Genomic DNA, 9,046 nt, shown 5'->3' with positions numbered 1-9,046 from the left:
TTTTCTCTTTATCTCTGAAATTTATGCAAGCTTAACTAGTTTATGTTGGGATGTTGATCATCTTTTGTTGAAGTTGAGGCGGGTTCTCTGTGTCTCTTGGACTTCAGTGCCTGTTTCCTTCTCTAGATTAGGGAAGTTCTCAGCTATGATTTGGTCAAATATACCTTCTGTCCCCCCTCTCTTCTTCCTCTGGGACCTCAGTAAATCTAATAGTGTTTCACTTTATGGTATCATTGATTTCTTGAAGACTCCCTTCATGATCCCTTAGTTGTTTTTCTCTCATTTACTCAGCTTCCTTATTTTCTAACATTTTATCTTCTATGTCACTGACTCTTCTGCTTCATTTACCCTAGCCATTAGAATGTCCATTTTACACTGCATCTCAGTTAAAGCATTCTTAATATTGGCATAATTAGACTTCAGTTCTTTCATTTCTGCACCAAGGGATTCTCTAGTGTCTTTTATGCTTTTTGAAGCCCAGCTAGTATGTTTATAATCGTTAGGCTGATTTCCAGATCTGACATTTTACTTATATCCATATTGATTGAATCTATGGCAGAAAGTATTACCTCTGGTTCTTTCTTTTGTGATGAATTCCACTTTCTAGTCATTTTGTCCACAGAAGAATAGATAATGAGAGAACAAAAAAGGAAAATAAATAAAAAGTAAAAATAAAAATACCAACCACAACCCCAGAAAAATATACACTAGACAAACCAGAAGAGATCTGAAACCAAAAAAGAAAAAATAAAGTGAAAAAAGAGACAATATAATTAGCCAGGTGGACAGAACAGGGTGATCAACTTAATCCTGGGTGTATTTTGGTCTATTTTATATAAGACACTTGATCCCACAATTGTAAAGAAAGAAAAACAGATATATATAAAAATAAAATTGAATACAGTGAAAGGAAGCCAAAAATGAAAAATATATCTATAAAATGTAAATGTCAAAATGAAAACTTAAAAAAAAGACTTCAAAACAGAGAGTTGATTAAAATAAGAAACTAGTTGAAAAGGAAAAAAGAAAAAAAGAAAGGAAACATTTAAACTGAAAGATGAAAGAATCATGAGAAAAAACCCCTTGAATTCTATATACAATTTTCCTCTAGTGCTGGACTTCTGTAGCTCTGTGTGCTCGGTAAATTTGGTGTTAGCCTGATGTTCTAGCTGGTCTTCTGTGGGAGGGGCCTGCTGCTTGCCAGGGGGTGGGGCTCAGTGTGAGCTGCTTCCGGTTGCTCTTTGTGGCTTTTGTTCCCTGAAGGAAGGTTTTCTTTTCTTTCTTTCTTTCTTTTTTTCTTTTCTTTTTTTTTTTTTTACCCTGAAGGTTTTCTGTGCTGCTTTAGAGGATGAAAATAAAAATGATGGCTACCCAATATCCAGGCCAAGAGCTGAAAGATCCCAGCATCGCTCTTTAGTAAAACCTAAGGGGAAAGTAGTCTTCACTTTTTTTTTTTTTTAAATATATGTATATTTTTTTATTGGAGTTTGATTTGCCAACATATAGTATAACACCCAGTGCTCATCCGGTCAAGTGCCCCCCTCAGTGCCCGTCACCCAGTCACCCCATCCCCCTGCCTGCCTACCCCTTGCTCATTTCCCAGAGTTAGGAGTCTCTCATGCTCTGTCACCCTCTCTGATATTTCCCACTCATTTTCTCTCCTTTCGCCTTTATTCCCTTTCACTATTTTTTGTATTCCCAAATGAATGAGACCATATAATGTTTGTCCTTCTCTGATTGACTTACTTCACTCAGCATAATACCCTCCTGTTCCATCTATGTCGAAGCAAATGGTGGGTATTTGTCATTTCTAATGGCTGAGTAATATTCCATTGTGTACATAAACCACAGCTTCTTTATCCACCATCTCTCAATGGACACCGAGGCTCCTTCCACAGTTTGGCTATTGTGGACATTGCTGCTAGAAACATCGGGGGGCAAGTGTCCCGGCGTTTCACTGCAGTCTTCACTTTTGTGTGCACCAGTCTCTGCAGACTTCTGCGGTACACATCTGCACTGCCCGTCCTGGGGGGTGGGGTCCCCACGTTACTGCCCTTTGCAGGGCTCCCACAACGGAAAGAAGTTGCCCCCTGTTGCAGTTTGATGTTTATGGCAAATGGAGCTGAGAGTCCACTGACCATAGTGGGTTTCCCTGCTCCAGAGCTTGGGAACTTGGTGGCTCAGGCACCCCCTGTCTGTCTGTGACCCCTGGGATCCTTGGGATCCTGAGACCCACTGTCGTCCCCCCCCCCCCCCCCCCCCCCCCCCCCCCCCAGGACTCTGCCTCACTTGCCACCTGAGCACCTTTCAGGCGGGGATGTCTCTCACTGGAGCAGACTTCTAAAAGTTCTGATTTTACACTCTGGAGCTGTATTGCTTTCAGGTGGCCACTTATGGAGGCTCCTTCCCCTTGCCATTTATCTTTGAATCTATCCCCTCAGATTCACTTTTCTGCACCTCATACCTTGCAAAAAGTCATTGCTTTTCTATTTGTAGAATTCCAGCAGTTCTTTTCTTACATCTGGAGTTGAATTCACAAGTATCAGAATGATTTGATAGGTATCTATCTGAATTCAAGGGGTAAAATGAAGTCCCCCACTTTTCTCCCATCTTGTCTCATAATCAAAGGTATTTAAATAATCATAATAATTATGTTCAAGGAGCTGGTGGAAAGGTGCACACCATGCATGTATAGATGAGAAATTTAGGAAGAAAGATTAAATTAATAATGGGTAATTATAAACAAATTTTAAAAAATAGAATGAATACCTTTGACAAATTCATCAATAGGCTTGATAAAGCTGAGTAAAGAATGAGTGAACTTGTAGATAAGTCAAGAAAACTTATAGAAAATATCCACACTGAAACACAAAGTGGAGAAGAAGTGTTTAAAATAAAAACAGGATTGCTCTGTCACCACATTGACTGCTTCAGGTCCTTGATAGACTCTGCTTCACTACATGTTGGAAGGATTATATATTTCTGTTCTGCTTATTAAATTTATTGTTGTTATTATTTTGGTAACTAAAAAGCACCTCTGTTGACATTTGTTTTGGACAGGTTGGGTGTACCCTTAGAGCTGCCCCTAAAAGCTAAGGCAACCTCTTTTGGAGAGGATGGCATCCCTCTTTGTGAAAACAAGATGTCATTTTCTGGAAGTAAAATGTAAAGCCTAAAAAAACCAAAAAAATAAAACAAAACAAAACAAACTCCAAAAGATAATATCCAAGAGTTGTGGGACAGCATTAAACGGTCTAATATATATGTATTTAGAGTCCTTGAAGAGAACACAGAGATAATGAAGCAAAAGTAATATTTGGAGAGATAAAGGTTTGAGAATTCTCCAAAAACAATGGAATATATCAAAGTGCAAATCCAAGAAGCTCAGAGAATTGCAAGCAGAATACCTACAATAAATGAAAAATAAGTTTAAAAAACAAACACAAATTTTAAAACATTATTATAATCAAGAATAAGGAGATACTCATGAAGACAGAGGAAAAGACATCTTGTAACTTTCAATAAACAAAAAAAAATTATTTAGGCCTCTTGTTAGAAACTATGAAAACCAAAGACAATGTAGTAACATCTTTAAAGTACTGAAAGACAAAACCTGTCAACTCAGAATTTGATGTACAGTGAAAATATCTTTCAAAAATTAAAGGTTAAATAAAAGGTTTTTTTCATCTACAAGTTTTAAATTAAAAAATGAGAGAATTCATTGCCAGTAAATCTACCCTATAAGAAATATTAAAGAAATGTCTGCCTGCTGAAAAAGCATAAAACCAGATGGGGCCTTAATTCATAATAAAATGAAGAGTTTCAGTGTTAAAAATAAAGGTAAGATTTTTTTTTTACCTATTTTTAATACTCTATGAATTAAATGATAAAGAAAAATAGTGAAAATATCATTTGATTTTATGCATAAAAATAGAATAAGAAAACAAAACTATAAGTTATAGGAGAGAAGAACTGGAAATATATGGTAGTCAGGTTCTTACACAGTATGTGAAGTAACCAATATTATTCTAAAACAGACAGTGAGGGATGCTTGGGTGGCTCAGCAGTTAAGCGTCTGCCTTCTGGCTCAAGGCGTGATTCTAGAGTCCCGAATTGAGTCCCACATAGGGCTCCCTGCACGGAGCCTGCTTCTCCCTCTGCCTATGTCTCTGCTTCTCTCTCTCTCTCTTTGTGTCTCTCATAATAAATAAGTAAAATATTAAAAAAACAAAACAGACAGTGCTAAGTTAAAGATGTATAGTGTCAACTTTAAGGCAACCGTAAGAGGGAGAAGAACTGGAAATATATGGTAGTAAGGTTCTTATGCAGTATGTCAAATAACAATGTTATTTTAAAACAGACAGGGATAGGGATCCCTGGGTGGTGCAGCAGTTTAGTGCCTGCTTTTGGCCCATTACCTATTTTTTCTAAACATGCTGATTAAAAAGCAGAGATTGTCAGGTTAGATAATAATATAAAATGCAACTATATGCTATCTATAAGAAACTAATATGAAGACAGAGATCTGTGAAAAGTAAAAGGATGAAAAAAGATATATCATACAAACATAAGTCAAAAGAAAATGAAGTGACTATGTTAAAATCAGACAAAATAGACTTCACCCAAGAAATAATATCCAGGATTGGAGGGACATTACATACTGATGAAGATGTTGGTGTACGAAGAAGACTTGACAACTTTAAGTGTGCTTTTGAAGCACAGCGTGACTTCACAATGCCCAAAGTAAAACTGATAGGCATCGAAAAATCCATAACTATAGTGGGAGATGTCAAAACTCCTCTTTTTGTAATCAGAGAAGCAAGTAGAGAAAACATATCTAAGAATGTAGAAGATGTAAACAACACCATTAGCCAGCGTGCCTTAATTGACATTTAACATTCATCAAAGTAGACCATATTCTGGGCTATAAGACAAATCTCAAAAAAGTTTTGATGAATTGAAATCTGACGAAGTATATTCTCTGACCACCCAAGAATTAAACTAGAAATTAATACCTGAAAGATACCTGGAAAATGATATTTATGATTAAAGAACATGCTTCTAAATAGCTCAGAAGCCAAAGAGGAAGTCACAAGGGAAATTAGAAAATATCTGGAATAGAATAAATAAGAAAATACACCACTAAAAGTTAGAGATGCACCTAAGTGCATAAAATAAAAGGAAATGATCAAAAGGAAATTTATTGTATTCTTATATTTAAAAAGTATTCAAAGTTTTCATCTTCAGAAACTAGAAGAAATAGCAAATTAAACATAAGTCATGCTAAGTGAAGCCAAGTCAGATAAAAAGAAAAAGGAAAAATACAGAAGAGGTAAAGTGACCTAAAATTCAAAGAAATAACAGTGAAAATGGGGATCCCTGGGTGGCTCAGCGGTTCGGCACCTGCCTTTGGCCCAGGGCAAGATCCTGGAGTCCCGGGATCGAGTCCCACATCAGGTTCCCGGCATGGAGCCTGCTTCTCCCTCTGCCTGTGTCTCTGCCCTTCTATCATGAATAAATAAAAAAATAAATAAATAAAAAGAATAACAGTGAAAATCTTAATTGAGATGTGTTGTGGTTTTTTGTTTTTGTTTTTGCTTTTTTTTTTTTTTGGTGGGGAGGAAAATGGAGATCTATATGGAAACTTATATGAAAGGGCCTAGAATAGGTGACACGACACACTCTTAAGGAAGAGGTCACTTTGGCCCGGGTAATTTGCAATTTTTTGGAAGAAGGTGCAAGTTGAGCTGGGACTTGAAGAATGAGAAGGCTTTGAGCAGGTAGAAATGACAAGGGAGGACATTCTCAGCACAAACAAAATAAAGTCTATGGAGAACAAGGATGAGACTTATTTGACTGGAACAGAAGGTCTTCTGTATTGGGAAGAGGAGGAAGACAGCTATAAGGACCATGTGCGAATGCCGTATGCAGGAAGTTGGTATTTATCCTGTGGGGCAATGGAAGTAAGAAATGATGTGATGTGATAACATGATGACAGTCCCTAATGCAGATGGGAGAGGGGAAGGCAGAAGGATGCATGTGGTGTATCTGAGGTTGAAGTGGTAAGTGTGGGAGCCTTCCTTAGGAAATAGAGATGAACATTACCAATACTGTGAGTAGATCATGGAATGTGGAGGTGAGTTGAGTCAAAGATAACTAAGATTTTAACTTGGAGTAGCCAGAAAAATGATGGGAAATCTTTAAACAAAAGGAACACAGGGAGAAGTTTTGGAGAGAATAAATTTGCAATGTGTCAGACTTAAAGAAAGAGGTATAGAGTCCAAGGAGAAATGTTCCAATGGCCATTGGAAATGGAGCATTGGAGCTTCTCAGGATTGGAGATGTTTGTGTATATGAATGAATCTAGTGATGTCTGAAGCTGAAGTTACAGATGAGATCTTAGGAAAAACACTTAGAATAGTAGAGAGCTGGGGACTGTGTCTCTGGGAACACCCACATTTAGGAAGTAGAAGGAAAAGAGGCCACAAAAGAATCTGGGACAAGGTTATTAGAAACATGTGAAAAGCCAGAAGAGACTTTGTTGTTGTTTTTTATGGCTGACTTTCAAGAAAAGGCGTTGCTAACAGTCTGAGTTGCTACAAATTAATAAGAATAAAGGCAAGGCAATTGTTTTCCAGTTTATCATCAGCAGATCATGGATAGCATTTGGAACACAGTTTTGGTGGCTTGGGGAAGCCAGATCTTCAGGGTCCAAGGGGAGTGTATGGGAGTTCATTCCCAAATATTCTGAAAATGAGAGAAAAGAAAGAGACTGCATTATAGGTGGAGGAAACAAAATGCCGTTTATCAGGTAGTGAGTTTAAATTTGTCTTCAAAGATGGAAGGAGTCCTAGAAATTATTTTATTCAGCCGTAGTTGTTTGATGACTGCCTATGGGACATATGTAGTTGCCAGGCTGCACCACACCAGTAGATACTTTTTATTTGGGCAGTAGTGTGCTTAAAACATTGAATTAGGTGTGAATGTGTATAAATGAAAAGTTTTTCCATAAACCCCCTGGTTTTTAGCCTCTCTCGAAGGAGTTGGAAGTTTGGCAACACTGGGCTTGTCTTCCTGCAAACCATTAATCAGCTGGAGTTGGATAGCCAGCCTCTGCCCTTTCAGAAGGGCTCATGTTTTTTGCTTAGCCACGGTCTACACTCCATTTAGAATACCTGCTGAATCCTTCTAGGTACTTGGGTTGGCAATCCATAATTCAGTCCAGTTTCCTCGGTTTGTAGAACCAGAGCATGAGGTCCATATTGGAGGTGTGACTTGTTCCAAAGTCACATTTCTGGTCACTGGAAGGATCCATTTTAGAGCTCAGATCCCCTGATTCTTTTAATAACTGAGTAGACTGGGTAGACTCCTACCCTCTTTACTCATTATCTTTTTCTCTGGATTGGAAGTCTCTTAAGGACTGGTCCATGGCAGATTTTACCCTCTTCCCAGTTTCGAGTATTGTCAGATAGCACCTACATGATTTGTCTGGCTGTGCTTCAACCAGGTTTCTAGTCCACATGGTGATCTATTCCTCCTTGGACAGGGTGGAAACCCTTCTGGTCACCAAGTCCAAGGTCTCTCTTGTCAGGACTTTGGCATAATGTGAGGCAAATAAATTCCCCATAAGGTTTCTTTTATGAGGATTTTTGAGGCTTAAGTGGAATGATGCTAAACAATGACTATCATGCGTTGCCTCCCAAAGTAGAAAATTAAGTTCATCTCACTGAAATGAATACCAGATCATGTTGTCCAAGTCCTCCACCCTAATCTATGGTTTATTTTTCAAGGAAATTTGAAAATTGTGTTTGGTTTTATATTATTTAAGGCTTTATAGTCTAAACAAGAAAATTGTAAGATAATGGTCTTTCTTATTTTCCTTCTAGATAGGAAAATTGTTATTCCAAAGTATTCCTTTGAAATTTGAAAGAGGCCATAATGCTATTTAAAAATGGATTCTAACCCACTCCCTCAGAAAGGGTTTTTTCTGAAGCTTGTAGTAACGGCTGCATTAATTGATTTCTTTCTCTACACTTCCAGTCTTTGCCCCTCTACTACCCAAAAGGAGTAGGCCTGGCTGAAAAATAGGGCAGCTGATGAAATCTGGCTAGTGGATGGTGTTCATCCTTAGTGTTAAAGATATAATTGGAAATATTGCTACTTCAATGAATTATGGTTCCTGAGATAAAAATTGTATTTAAAAGTTTTCCAAACTAATTACTTCTTTCCTGAGCTTACCTCTTCCATGTGATGAAGGCATTACAAAATCCAGCCTATATTAGCCAGTACACGCTAATACTGTGATTGTTTCCCACCTTCCTCCCACTTTGTAGGGCTTCTGACTTAGTAGTAGGCTGCATTCTATCCAGTTATTGATAACAGTTTTACAACTGCTTTCCTACCTCATGACTTACATCACCATATTCTTTGGTACCTGATGCACTGGCACATCTTAAAGGTCTTACGATGGTAGTCTCCATTGCCAGTACCACTTTCTTAATGGGTCAGGTAGGGCTTTCTTATGGTACAATCATAAACAAGCTCTGGAGTCTCAGTGGCTTAGTAAGTAAAGGTTTGTTTCTTTTCTCCTATCATTTGAGGTGGTTTTCCTTTGTCGTGCGATGCAGCCATAGTCAACACGTGGTCTCCATGGTTGCCTTCATGGATAGTCACACATTGCATTTTACGAAACAGGCATGAAAGTGGTATATTGCATTCCTCTCCAGGTCATTGGCCCAAACTGAATCCCTTGGGAATACTGGGAGTTTTATTCTTCCTTTTTTTCTGGGGAAAAAGAAAATAGAATTGATGTATATTTATCTACTCTTGCCATAATATGAATCTGAATATATTGTTGTTTTAAACTGTGGGAATAGCCTTTCTGTTTTTTAAACAAGGATCTTCTGACATTCTGACATAGACTTTGGAGCTCTATAATTCAACTTTATGATTTGACCAAGCACATTAGATCACCAGAGAAAACTTGTGTTCAGAAGGATCAGAGTCTCAAACATCGTCTGTTTGTGCAAGCCACCTTCTAAACAAG

Source organism: Canis lupus, chromosome 15, assembly GCF_003254725.2.
Source record: "Canis lupus dingo isolate Sandy chromosome 15, ASM325472v2, whole genome shotgun sequence".
Classification (NCBI taxonomy): domain Eukaryota; kingdom Metazoa; phylum Chordata; class Mammalia; order Carnivora; family Canidae; genus Canis; species Canis lupus.
The sequence above is the reverse complement of the archived record's forward strand: the minus strand, read 5'-3'. Positions refer to the sequence as shown.